Source organism: Aulonocara sp. 'chitande type north' Nkhata Bay, linkage group LG10 (assembly GCF_057382095.1).
Source record: "Aulonocara sp. 'chitande type north' Nkhata Bay isolate Kocher_YH1m ecotype deep benthic linkage group LG10, A_spYH_male_GT1.1, whole genome shotgun sequence".
NCBI lineage: Eukaryota > Metazoa > Chordata > Actinopteri > Cichliformes > Cichlidae > Aulonocara > Aulonocara sp. 'chitande type north' Nkhata Bay.
The window spans coordinates 10,659,849-10,673,743 of NC_141353.1; positions in this window are offsets into that span (position 1 = coordinate 10,659,849).

Consider the following 13,895-nt stretch of genomic DNA (forward strand, 5'->3'; position numbering starts at 1 on the left):
GAGGCAGCGCCTCTAACTGTCCTCCTAAATCAGTGGTTATGGGTTCGAGACCCATCCTAGGAGTATATCAGCGTGACCGGAGCAGTGGCTGTTTGGTGGAACAAAGAAAGGCAACTGCAGCCCTGAGAACCTTTTTTTTTCTTGGACTGACCTTCACAGAAAAGCCTGGTGGTGACTTAGAACCACGAAAAGTTTAGAGCAAAGAGCAAAAACCTGCAGTTCCTCGAACGTCCACTTGAGGCTCCAACAGTGGAAATAACACATTTATATCTTTCTCCAAAACCAGTTTTGGTTTTTGCTGCTAATTTAACATGGCTGCTGCTAGTTCACAACACACCCGTATGTTCTCCTAACACACCTGCTGACATTGTTCACAATCTTGCAGCCCTGCTGTTCTCTCATGTGTGTGTTTGTGTGCGTGTGTGTGAGAGAGAGTTAACCTCACTCTTCAGCCTCACACAGCTGGAAGTAACGAGCTCACCTGAGGGCTCAGCTGATGCCTGAACTCACATCAGCATTGGAGAGGAACTGAAACAGAACCGTGGACCCAACTCACCAGAAATCTTCTTCCACCACGTTCTCTAATGTCATGAACTTTTGTTCAGAGTCCAACCAGAACGACTAGTTCTGACACAAAGCTGTATTATTAGCTGTATCGTTACATGAAATCATAATTTTATCTCATCTTATCTAATGTGACCACAAACCCAAACTCAAATGGGTTTGCAGATGTCAACCTGTTGCTAAAACAGAATGCAGACAGAAGACAAACCAATATCTTCTTTCAGCCAATCAGAGCTTTGCTCAGTCCCCAGGCTTTTAGCTTCAATCACAAGAACTGGGCTTATCCTGGGGCAGAGAAGGCAAAACGAAAACATTAAAAACTGTTCCTGTTCATTGTAACAAAGCACCAGCACAGTGTACATGTATGACCATGAGAACAGAGAATATGCGTGATTACAATCCTCATAAATCACTGAGCAAAATGAATAATGATGCTACAGGAACAACAGTAAGATGGGGATATCAGTCCATTCACTGGAGCTGCTGTGGCCTCCAACTGCAGCCACCAGCACATCGCCTTTCACCAACATACAGAGACAAAAGAAGAAACCACAAACTCTCTGTGTCTCCTACACAGGATTATTTATTTGCTTCCCTTCAGACAGGATTTAATTGTAAATATTTTAGACCAAAGAAAAAGGAAAGTGGGAGCGGACACCTGAAAGCTGAGTTTCTCTGCAGTGACACACTGAGGGTGAGGCTGCGTGTGCGTCTCACTGAAAGCGTGGAAATGCCCGCTTTAGATGCTGATGTTTACAACATCACACACGTAGCTGCTGGACAGCAGCAGATAGAGGAGAGCTGTGGGAGCGAGGCCGCTTCACTGTCAGAAGTCGATCGTTTGTCGTGTTTCCTCTGGATCCGCCCACGCTGCCGTTGGCCTGCTTGCTGAGCACAGATAAATTAATTAGGCAGGGACTTGCATGAAAGGGGGTGGTCACGTTCCCCCCTCTCTTTGTTTTGTCTCCATAAATTGGTCGACTGAGAGTGAATAGAAGAGGATTATCAGCGTCCCCGTTACTCCACGTGTGGGCACATGTTGTAGGACGTTAACGGTGCGCCTGTTGTCCTCTGGTCCTGAGAAAGAGATTCTGATGGACTTTGAAGCTTTTGGGTGGGAAAAGTGACTTTAAATAAACCATGAAATGTTCACTAATTAATGTAACAGCAGAGTAGAAGAATCAAATCTAAAATGTTTGTGTCGTGATTGTAAAATGCGTCGATCCGATCGTTCAGACTGAAAAGTCTCAGCAGCTGTTGGATAAAACATAAAACATGTTCTGCTGGCAGAGTGAGGCACACCAGGAGCCTCTGAGGCTGATCACAGCAACTCTGCGCTCTGCACTTTAAAGCCTTCGTACACTCGAATCACTCTCAGACTGCCACCGGGTCCCAGTTTAGATACTTCTGTTAGTACACTTCCACATAGTACAGCATGTCCTTTTTACTTATTAAGCTCTTTACTGTGTTATCGGGACTGAGTGTGAAGGCCTTGTTGGATCTGCTCCGTTGTTATTTTCACAGGTTTGCTTTCTGAGGGCATCAACGTCCTCAAGAACTCATGAGATGCAATGTGTAGCTGCATGACATCCCCGACACAACTCCGACAAAGCACCTACACGTATGAGCTTCAGTACACGTATGTAACATGCAGAAGTGTACAAAAAGGCCTCTTGGACCTGCACCCGACACCCGACAGGAAGTTTTATTTAAGTTAAAAGAGTCTTTTTTTGTTCAGTTAGATTTTGCTTTCAGTCCAGTTTCCTGTGGCCATTTTTCATTTTGAAGTCTGTGCTGTGGTTATTTTTAAGGGTTAGTACTGATGTGATGCAGCATCATAACAGTGGAAACACTTCTCAGATTGATGGCGCGACTCAAAATTTGTCTAAGAATAAAGATTCTTGTTTCTGTTTGATGGTGGTCGCCAGAGAGGAGGGAAGCTGACCTGTTAGACACACCAGAGCTGCAACGTTAGCCACCCATTAGCAGTGTGGTGGCTGTTCTGACGCATTATTACAAGGTGGCACCAACCGACAGTTCAAAGCAGTTTCATCAGTAAATGTTGTGTAATATCATTAAGATCACAGCAGTAAAAGCAGCGATTGTCATTTTTCTCTTTTTTTGCCTCCTCCTTGATTCAACTCTAATTAGCGCCATGTGTAATTAGCTGAAGCAGCACATGCAGACAGGCATCTGCTTTATCTATATGAGCTACATCAAATGGTCTAATCTGAGTCCATGCGCTGCCTGCGCGCTGACAGGAGGACGTGATTGGTTGACAGGATGTTTAGCGATAATATCTGAAGGAGATCTGGCTGTGATAGGAGTCTTTTAGCTCAGAAAAATGGAGACATCTGTCAGACGTGACTCTTTTCCTCATTGTGCTGATTTCCAGCTGCAAACCAATTTCATTACACACTGACAACAGCTGGAGGTCAGAAGAACTGAGGCATCCTGCGGCTCTAAAGCCTGTCTGTGATCGTGGATATAAACTCAATTAAAACTGTGCTTGTTTTGTTTTTGTTCTGTTTGACTGCTTCTTTAGGCAGAGCTACTTGTGGTCAGACACATTACTGTTGGATTGTGTTACATTTATAGTCTTGAGAAAGCAACACAAAGCAAAATAAAATTATTTTAAGAAATCATGTCAATTCAGTTTTATTTATGCAGCGTCAGTCATCTCAAGGTAATTTATATTGCAAAGTAAAGCAACAGTCAAACAGTCCCAGATGAGCAGCGCTTCCTTTGAACAGGAAGAGATCTCTGCAGAACTAAGATGTCCTGACTGATTGGAGGTTGAGGGGAAGGACAAAACAGCTTTGTCTTCTAACATAAATCACCTTCTTTAAAGTCACCCTACAAAACTCTCATCAGTGTTTTAAACCTGCATTCTTTTTGATGGTCAGCAGGGGGCGACTCCTCTGGGTGCACAACGACTTCCAGTTGTAGACAGATATTTAAAACTAAGCGCTGAAAGTGTGTTTTTATAGAAGTCTGTAAGATAACAGCCCACGGCTCCTTTGTTGAGTAAACTGAGGTTATTGTTAGTGTCCAGGAGGACAATAAAGCAGGGAATGTTTGTTCCTCTGTTTCAGGGTCAAAACCACCCTCTGCTCACCGTGTCTGAGACTCAGCTTAAAACTTAACAAGAGGATTAACCAATATACAATGCCATGGTGGCACCATCAATATCATATATATCACTTTTTATTCACCCCAAAGCAATTAGACAATCCCAGATGAGCAGCACTTGGCAAAAGTGGGGAGACAGAACTCTCTTTTAACAGGAAGAGACTTCCAGCAGAACCAAGGACGCACTGAGTAGGACAGTGGCTCCCAAACGTTTTTTGTTAGGCCCCCCTTTGTTTTACAAGAAAACTCTTTGTGTGATTATTTAACGTGTACCGTAGTTTTCGGGTCATAAACCGCTACTTTTTTCCCACACTGTGAACACTGCGGCTTATACTGACGTGCGGCTAAAGCCTTTTTTTTTCATGCGGCCAAAAACATTTTGCCTGGTAACAGTAGACCAATAAAATTGATAAGTAGTTGTTTGTTGTTTGTAAAAAAAAAACATAAGCAACGTAATTTGTGTGTTACTGATACGTACGTGTACTTACAGGTAGCCGTGTTACAGGCGCTGTTTGAGGAACAAGAGCATTTGCAGTATGTATTTTTGTATGTTACCATGTTTATGTTACCTTACGGATTAAATTAAACGTTAAAAATCCTCACGTGTAATATTTCTGTGTAAATATCTCATATTACGAGCGAAACGCATACGGCTTAAAATCCGGTGCGGCCTGTACAAGTACAAGATGATTTTCTTTCTAAAATTAGAGCATGCAGCTTTTAATCAGGTGCGCTCTGTAGTCCGGGAATTACGGTAGTTGTTTTTTTCCTGTGTAATAATATTCAACATTGCATCAATACATTTCTCAAAAAATGTCTCTCTGTGCAAAATGGGTTCAAAAACATAAACAGCTGTGGGATCCTGTTTGTCCGTGATTTGAAGAGCCCAGCGCTGCTCCTGAAGAAGGGGAAACTAATCCTGCAGGGAGACCTACCTCAGCACCTGTGCAGGTGAAGCCAAAGGGCAGATTTGCTTCACCATATTTTCTAGTCTTTGGCTTAGAATGAAGTTGGTTTGGAAACATATTCAGCGATGCTTCATCTCCTGCTCTGCGTTTGTGTGGGAGCCCCGTCAAAAACCTGTCCATGATGCTAGCAGTGTCCAAGCGCTCTTTTTTTCGTCTTTCTTTTTTTTTTCCTTTTCATGCCCCCCCGCAATGGCTCTGCCCCCCCCAGGGGGCGGGCCCCACACTTTGGGAGCCTCTGGAGTAGGACTCCCTGATTTGGGTGTAAAAATTAAGCAAGAAGAAACTTAAGCCTGATCTTGCCTCTAACATCCTACGGACCCCAAACCACCATTTACACATATTACAAACAAGCATAACTGTTAACTTTGTGGTGAGTGTCACAAAAACAGTGAAATATTTTCTGTTCATGCACACGACTAAATCTTTATCTGCTTATTGTAATTATTTCAGGTTTTTGTCAGTGTTCTGAGGTAAACTCTTCACTTGTTCTCTGTTTCATTCTGGCCTTTATTACATTTTGTGCTTCGAGCTGTTTGTCAGACATGAAGCTCAAACCTGCTGCAGTTTAGAATCCTGTTTTCACCCTCAGGTCAGAACTACTAGGTTTCTATATCGTACATTAAAAGATCTAAAGCAGCTGGAAGGCTCGTAAAAGAATCATGCTTTTCATGTGCAGTTTTCCATCGAGCGTGATGTGAAAATGAATAAATGATGACTGCATTGTGCCCACACAGCTTTATTGTTCCTGTGCAGAGTGAATGTGATGCTCAGATTCACCTCCTGTGAGTGTAAATCATAGATGTGCTCGATGTGGAAGGAGAGCGTACCTACATCTTGTCCTTCAGTGCCCAACCCCTGACCCATAACCTCCACCCTCAGTCTCATCTGTCCCCACTACATAACATTCATCATGTGACCTGCAGAGACCCCTCCAGACATAACACACAACAGATCTCTGTTTCATCCCAGAACTGAACTGAAACCACTACAGAGCCACACCCAATGGGACAAAGCATGATGGGAAAATCCTGCAGAGCTACTGATAATCGCCAAATGTTTTGTAAAATTCACATTTTGCCGTTCTTTCTTTAACTTTTGGAATTTTGCAGTTAATTAATTGACAACGAAAAAAATTATTAAGAATCATTTCAGTTCAGTTTAGTTTTATTTATAAAAGAGGAATTCACATCAACAGTCGTCTCCTACAGTATCAGAACACACACATTTATGCTTTTCTGTTTTGGGAACGTTGGGAGGAGGTTGGGGTGGATGGATGGATCAAAAAAACATTGGCTTGTAAAACAGGAAATTGCTGTTTATTTAAACCTTATTGTAATACTGAAGAAAACATTAAAACATATTTACTGTCATCCAAATTCTAAATGGTCTTTTTATGTAATTTTTAAAAGCATATTAATTTATTTTTGATTGAGTGACACTTGATCAGTTTAGTTTCATGTGTAGAAGCACGACTTTATCGTAGCCTTGCCACATCGAACTTTTAACAGTCATTCGTTTTATAAGAGGGGTCGAAATGGAGCCACGTAGGAAAATAAATGGCATCTGTTGGGTCTGCGCTTCCACAGGCCCCGCTGGTTTAGAAACGTATTCCTGTTAACGACAAGGAAGCAAGACCAACAGCGATTTTACTTGCGCAAGGGAATGATCTCAGAGCAGCCCCTCTGCCCTCGGTCAGACCCCTTCAACCCCGGCCTCCACTTGCCGCCTTGTATAGGGCTTTGGAGTTGACGTCATGCTGCAATGCATTGTGGGAGCGCAGCTCCATTTTCGGGGTCTACGAATCAAAACAAACACACTGTGTTGGAACAACGACGACAAGAAACATGTTTAAAAGCAGCTCAAAAGAAAACAGACGGTATAGAGACCGATTGCGAAGCAGTGGTACTTGGAAAAAAAATAAAGTGCATCGCAAATCTGGACCCATATGAAATACGGCAGTGGAGTAAAGACCCAGACGACTTACCGCCACTGTCCTACCCCGATATCTTCACGTATCTTGTTTGTGGAGTAAGCGCTTACACAGCGAACCAGTTTCGTAATTACAAGTCACTGGAGGCGCACATCCAATTTACAAATGGCTGGGTGCAAGATTTGGCTATTTTCAAGCCGCCAAACTCTGAGTACATCGTCAAAGTAAGTCAGCTGGAGTGCATCGAGTGAAATAGCCATTTTCCACCCCCCACCATAATTAATGTTACACATTTATCATTGAACTGCTAAAATATCGTTATCATATTATATGCCCATAATTGTAAAGTACATGCAAATTAACACATTGATAATCGGGTAAATTATTAATGCCAATTTGTGTCCTTCCTGTCTCATTTCATTTATTGTCTTTACATCAACCAATCAAGTCACTCCATTCTATGTTTGATCGCAATTTCTATAACTTCCGAGACCACCAACGATGATATTATTCAGCTATAAAGTGTGATGTGAACATATTTAGAACTTACCGGAATGAAAATGTCTTGAGCACACCAGCTGATATATCTGGAGACGTAACAGAACTTGATATCAGCTCGTCTCACGGCTGCTATCCAGGCTAGACGCCTTCGTTTGGTAATATCCGATACATGAGCTCCTTCATGTTGCTTCCAGGTTGGGAAAGCATAAAAAGACAATCGAAACTTATTCCCGTGCCGGTCGTAAGATCGAACATTGCAGCCGACCACACAGCAAGTACGAACCATGGCTATGCTTTCGCTCCTTACTTAGACCCCCAAAATGGCGGATCGGGCCAAAATCCTTTCCACGCCCACCCCCGTGACATCACGCTCCAAAGCCCTATTGAAAACAGTTACAGTACACACAAGCACAACCCATTGTAAACCCCCCCCCCCCCCCATGGTTCTAAAAGATAAGGTACTGTGTGAGTGTGTGTATGCATGTGCGAGAATGTGTGTGTGTGTGTTTGTGTTTGGGGGTGTGTTTGTGTGACCTCCTGCCCACAAAAGGGTCATAAAAGCAGGACGCTTACTAAACAAGCAAACAGAACCCTCACACAGGACGTGTCCCTATAATAAAACACTACAGCCTCCCCCACCAACAGGCTGGGGAGGTCAACAGGTCAACATCAAAGAATGTCTTTGATCCTATAGTTTGAACTAAGACTTACAAATTTAAATAACATAATGACAACATTTAACAATTTGACTCCAACAGCATCCTCATTCATTTCTTCTTTAGTTATGTTTCTACAAACTTCTGCCAAAGGACCACTAAACATTAATTTATCCTCTACATAAAATATTACTTGCTGTATTTTGCAGTTTAGCAGAAAAGTTCAAATCTATTTGACCCACCAGCCTCTTCCCTGTATCATCATATAAAACTCTTGCAAGGCCATTGCTGCTATTGATTTTGGCTTTCTGCATCTGGCATCCCTCGTGGAAGCTAAAGTGAACTGAGCTGCAGTACCTCATGATTTCAGGACTCTTTTTCTTTGCTTAAGAGAGTCGCTGTACAGTGAGCTGTCTCAGGAAACTTGGAAGGATGTAAAATAACTTTCTGGTAACCTTAAAAAATTCTGGTCGTGAAAGATGTTAGCAAGTCAGTGACACACTAGAGGGAGATGTGTCCTACTCATCTGCTTCTGTCTGGAGAGATGTGACTGTGGTGGGTGAGCCCATCGCCGATCGTTTTTAAAAGGGCAATTTATTTATTTGCCCATGAGTAAATTTACTAATAACGATGGAGCTAACAGAAGCAGTCAACAGGAAAAAACATAGCACTGTTTTAACAGCACCGCGGAAGCTGGTGATAGCCTAGCATACTCAACCAGATGGTGGTCATATACATGCTCATGCAAGTTAGTCATGTTTGCGTATGTTGCTCGCACTATATGTCTGCACAAGCGGCATACGGCTTTGGTTGCATCCTTAGGCTTACCTCTTTTATCCTAAATCGGCGACTTTATATTTTTTAGTGCTGTCAGCATTAACACGCCGTCATCATGACTAACACGATTAACAATTAACCCATCTGTGCACAGACTGAGTCAAAATCCCTGAAATGTCTCTGTCTATGCATTTCGGGCAGTTTGTCCAACGTTTGTTCATTCTGCGCTCCACATGGGTTGAGCGTGTTGAAAATTTCAATCGCCTTAATCGTGATGACCGCGTTAACGTGTCATGAGCAATATGATCATGCATGGACTGATCTGTGTCGCAAACGCACAAATCAGTTCATGCATCATCACATTGCTCCGCCGATCAAAAAGTCTGCGCATGCATATATGTATATATATCACCCATTGTTGATTATTGGACTGCCGATTGTAGGTTGGAACATTTTGACGTCGCCCAACCCTGGGCGGTTATGCCACGAGTGTTATTTTATCACAAGGCCCACATGTGATGTGAAGTGTCAAACCAAAGCGATCATTTAACACCTATTAAAAATATGTTTTACTTTATTTACTGCAAGAAATCCAACAACGTGAGAAAATGTTCACGTTTAATCCATCATGTGTTCATAAAACAGACGATCTGAGATGTGTTGGGTCCCTGGGGTGATTCACTGTAGCTGACTTCTTCATAGAGGAAGTGGAAAACAAAGGTCTGAGTTCTTACAGTACAAGCCAGCGTTCAGAAATGTGGGTAATAACCTAGCCTCAGGTAACCATTCACACCTTCACACAATGACTCACGTGATGACACAGTATGAGAGGCACTACAGGTTAAAGACCTGAGCTTTCAGACTAATCAGCTTTTAGAGCTGAGGCCGTCTCTCAGCTGAGAGTGAGATGTTTCAAGAACCTGAAGGAGGAGACTAGGTTTCAGTTTCAAGCTGGATCCCTGGGTTTTGCCACTTCTGGCCTCTAAGGACATAAAAGTTTTGGTAATATTGTGGAGGTAAGCATCAACGACACAGCTCTCAGTTCTCACTCCTTCTTTATTCGTCTCCAACATCAACTGCGCATATCGCGCCACAAAACACAGGAACACACTTCCTCTACACTGGGTGTGAGTGGAGCCCTCTAGTGGTCCACCACACATGCCCCCCCCCCCCCCCCCGAACACCCAGCAGAACTAGTCCAGGACCCGGGGCTTAAGCAAACGGCCAGAGCGGCTGAACTGGGGGGGTGGGGAACTGACAGAGGGAAACCCAGCCCGGGAGCGAGGCTGGCACTGGCGGTCAGAAAAAGCTGAAGACGACTCGGACTCCGTTGATTTCGGGTCGCTCCTGGGGGAAAAAACAGAATCCATCAGCCCGGTGGCAGGTGGGCGGCCGCGGCGAGGGGCCTGGGCCGGGACCACCTGATCCTCTTGCATAACATGTGCAGGCTTAAGTCTGTCAACAGAGACAACTTCCTGCCGACCGCCAAAGTCCAAAACGAAATGTTTGTTGCCTGGTTTAAGAACCCTGTATGGCCCGTCATATGGTGGACGCAGCGGAGTCCTATGGGCATCGTGCCTGACGAAAACGAAACGAGCAGAGTCCAATGAACTCGGAACAAAGGTGTCAGGCAGGCAGTGGTGCACAGGACCAGGAACAGGAAATGAGTTTCTTGGGGGGCGAAAAGGCAACAAAGAGGTATCGAAACATGGGGGAGGGCTCTCAGGTAAGAATTCCCCGGGGACCCGGAGAGGCTGGCCAAGGACCAGTTCAGCCGGGGAAACCCCGAGGTCTTCTTTAACCGCGCTACGCAAACCCAGCAAAACCCACGGAAGACGTTCGACCCAGTCGCCACTTGTCAAGGAAGCACAGAGCGCGGCCTTAAGTGACCAGTGAAACCGTTCGCACATCCCATTAGCTTGCGGGTGGTATGCTGTGGTGCAGTGGACCTTGACTCCCAGGCCGTCAGCCATAGCAGACCAAAGCTCGGAAACAAACTGGGGGCCCCTGTCCGAGGTAATGTCAGCAGGGGGGCCGAAACGTGAAACCCACGTTGACAAAAATGCCCTGGCCACCGTCGCCGCTGTCGTGGACGCCAGGGGTACCGCCTCCGGCCACCTGGTTGTGCGGTCCACCACAGTCAAAAGGTGCGTGAAACCCTGTGACTGCGGCAAGGGACCAACCAGGTCCACATGAACGTGATCGAAACGCCTACCCGGGACACGGAAAGGCTCGAGGGGTGCCTGTGTGTGCCGGTGGATTTTCGAGCGTTGGCATGGGATACAAACCGCCGCCCATTCTTTCACCGTCTTGCGAAGGCCCGGCCAAACAAACCTGGCACTGACCAGCTTGACCGAGGCCCGGACACCGGGATGAGAGAGGGCATGCACCGAGTCAAAAACACGACGACGCCACGAAAGGGGAACCACCGGGCGGGGGCGGCCGGTGGAAACGTCGCAAAGAAGGCGCGGACCGCCGTCCCACACCGGGGTGTCCTCCAGCACGAGGCCCGTTTTTGTTGACTGAAGGGCAAGGACGTCCGGGTCAGCACGTTGCTCGGCGGCCATGGCAGCGTAGTCGATGCCGACATACACCGGAGAAACCAACACACGTGAGAGACAGTCAGCGACGTGATTGGACTTACCAGCCACATGCTGAATGTCTGTGGTAAACTCAGAAATGGCCGCCAACTGGCGCTGCTGGCGTGCGCTCCATGGGTCAGAGACCTTGGACATCGCAAACGTCAAAGGTTTGTGGTCAACGTACGCAGCAAAGTTGCGACCCTCGAGGAAAAAACGAAAATGCGGTTGATGATCAGGCCGTGCGCTTCCAAACGCTGGAAAACCTGGCGCAGATGGGACTCGTGCTGGCTCGCTGAGCAGCTGGCCACCAATATATCATCCAGATAAACAAAAACGAACGGCAGCCCACGCAAAACGGAGTCCATCAGCCGCTGAAAGGTCTGGGCGGCACCTTTCAGGCCAAACGGCATGCGCAAAAACTCGAACAAGCCGAAGGGGGTAATGACAGCGGTTTTAGGAACGTCTTCGGGGCGCACGGGAACCTGGTGATACCCCCGCACCAAGTCAATTTTAGAAAAAATCGACGTTCCGGCGAGATTGGCAGAAAAATCCTGAATGTGGGGGATGGGGTAACGGTCATTCTCCGTGGCATTATTTAAACGGCGGAAATCTCCGCATGGCCGCCACCGACCGTCCGATTTGGGCACCATGTGAAGCGGAGAGGCCCATGCACTGTTCGAACGCTGTACAATGCCAAGGCGCTCCATGGCTGCAAACTCTTCCCGAGCGACGGACAGTTTCGCGGGGTCGAGGCGGCGCGCGCGCGCGAACACCGGGGGCCCGACCGTGGGAATATAATGCTCAACCCCATGCTTCGTTACCGTGCTAGAGAAATTAGGGACAGACAGCGATGGAAACTCTAAAAGCAAACGCTGAAAAGCATCCCCGGAGGTCACTACATTAGCCCGAATCAGGGGCTCGGCGGCCCGAGTAAAACAGGGTAGCGAAGAAAACGAGAGAGCATCGATTAAACGTCTGTTAGCGACATCGACAAGTAGTCCATGAGCACACAGGAAATCAGCACCCAAAATAGGTACAGAGCTAGCAGCAACAACAAAGTTCCACTGGAAATCCCGGCCATGAAAACAAACAGTCACCAACCTTTCCCCAAACGTTTTGATGGGAGAGCCGTTAGCTGCAATGAGCTGCGGCCCACAGTTCGCTGCTAGTCCGTCGGCAGCGGTAGGGGGAAGGAGGCTCTTCTGGGAGCCGGAGTCCACGAGAAAACGTCTCCCGGAGCGCGAGTCCTCTATGAAGAGCAGCCTTTCTGTATTGCCAGCGGTCGCGGCTGCTACGGCGCGCTGGCGGGTCCGTTTCCCTGGGCCGTGAAAGCGCAAGGCGGCAGGCAGCGACGCGCTCTGTCGCCAAAACGCTGATGGTAGAAACAGATGCTCTTTCCGCGGTGCCGGCGTGTAGCAATCCCTGCCGTCAGCAAGGGGGCGGATGCTCCGGGGGAGGCAGGTGGAGGCGTGGAAGGTGCCGCCGGCGTGTCCGTAGCCAGGGCGTGAACGTCGAAAGTGCGGCTAGCCAGGAGAATGCGATCCGCTTCTTCAGCCAGGGAGCGATAATCCTTCGCAGGCAGAAGCGGAGAGTTCGCGAGGACAGCTCTCATGGCGGCCGGTAGTTGGCGAAGGAAGAGGTGCACGAAGAGGAAACCACCGTCATCCGGCCCGAGCAACGATAGCATGTTCTCCATGAGCTCGAGCGCGGTACCGCCACCCAAGCCTGACAGGTTGAGGAGCTTTTCAGCTCGTTCGGCGTCGGAGAGGGCATAGCGCCGAAGAAGCAGCTCTTTGAGGGCGGCGTATTTCCCTTGGGCGGGTGGGTCCCGGAGGAGCGCCATCGCGCGACGGGTGGCCAGCGGGTCGAGCGAGGCCACCACATGGTGATACTTCGTGTCGTCAGCCAAGATGCCGCGAAGGGCGAACTGAGCCTCCACGTGTACAAACCATGACGGGGGGTCATGGAGCCAAAAGTCCGGCAGTTTCAGCGCCACAGCGAACGTAGCTGCAACAGGAGGCGGAGGTCCGGCGGCCGCTGATGCATCCATAGCGGAGTGTGCGTTATCTACGGCCCGTTGCATGCTCGAGTCAGGGGTCACCAATGTGGAGGTAAGCATCAACGACACAGCTCTCAGTTCTCACTCCTTCTTTATTCGTCTCCAACATCAACTGCGCATATCGCGCCACAAAACACAGGAACACACTTCCTCTACACTGGGTGTGAGTGGAGCCCTCTAGTGGTCCACCACAATATATTAAAATGTTATCAGTGTGATGCCAGCTTTAATAAGAAGATAAAGTATTATTTTATACATGAAATCAAATAACACTGGCTTGGCAGAAAAAAAGTCATTCTGCAGGGAGTTGATGGGATATGTAAAAGAAAACCAATAAAGAGAATTTAGTGTCACATTAAAAAACACTGAAGATGCTCAGAAAGTGACTGCAAACATATGAGAGTCATTTTTTTTACCCATCAAATTTCCAATAAAATGCAAACTGCAGCTCTGAGCCCGCCTTTGACTGTGTACGCCATTTATCGAGCTGTAATGATAGTGTTCATGATCGAACATTTAACCCTGAGTTCCTTAAAAGCCACTTATAAACTTTGAGACTGAGGTTCAGGCAGAGGGGCTGAAAAACGGGTCAAGCAGGTAAAACGGGAAGTGGGACACACTGATTACGAAACACTTTTGCTCCATCGGTAGAAGGCTGATTTTGTTTGCTGTTACTTGAGACATAATCAGATGTCTCAGTCTCACACCAGTTTTGGAAATCAAAGC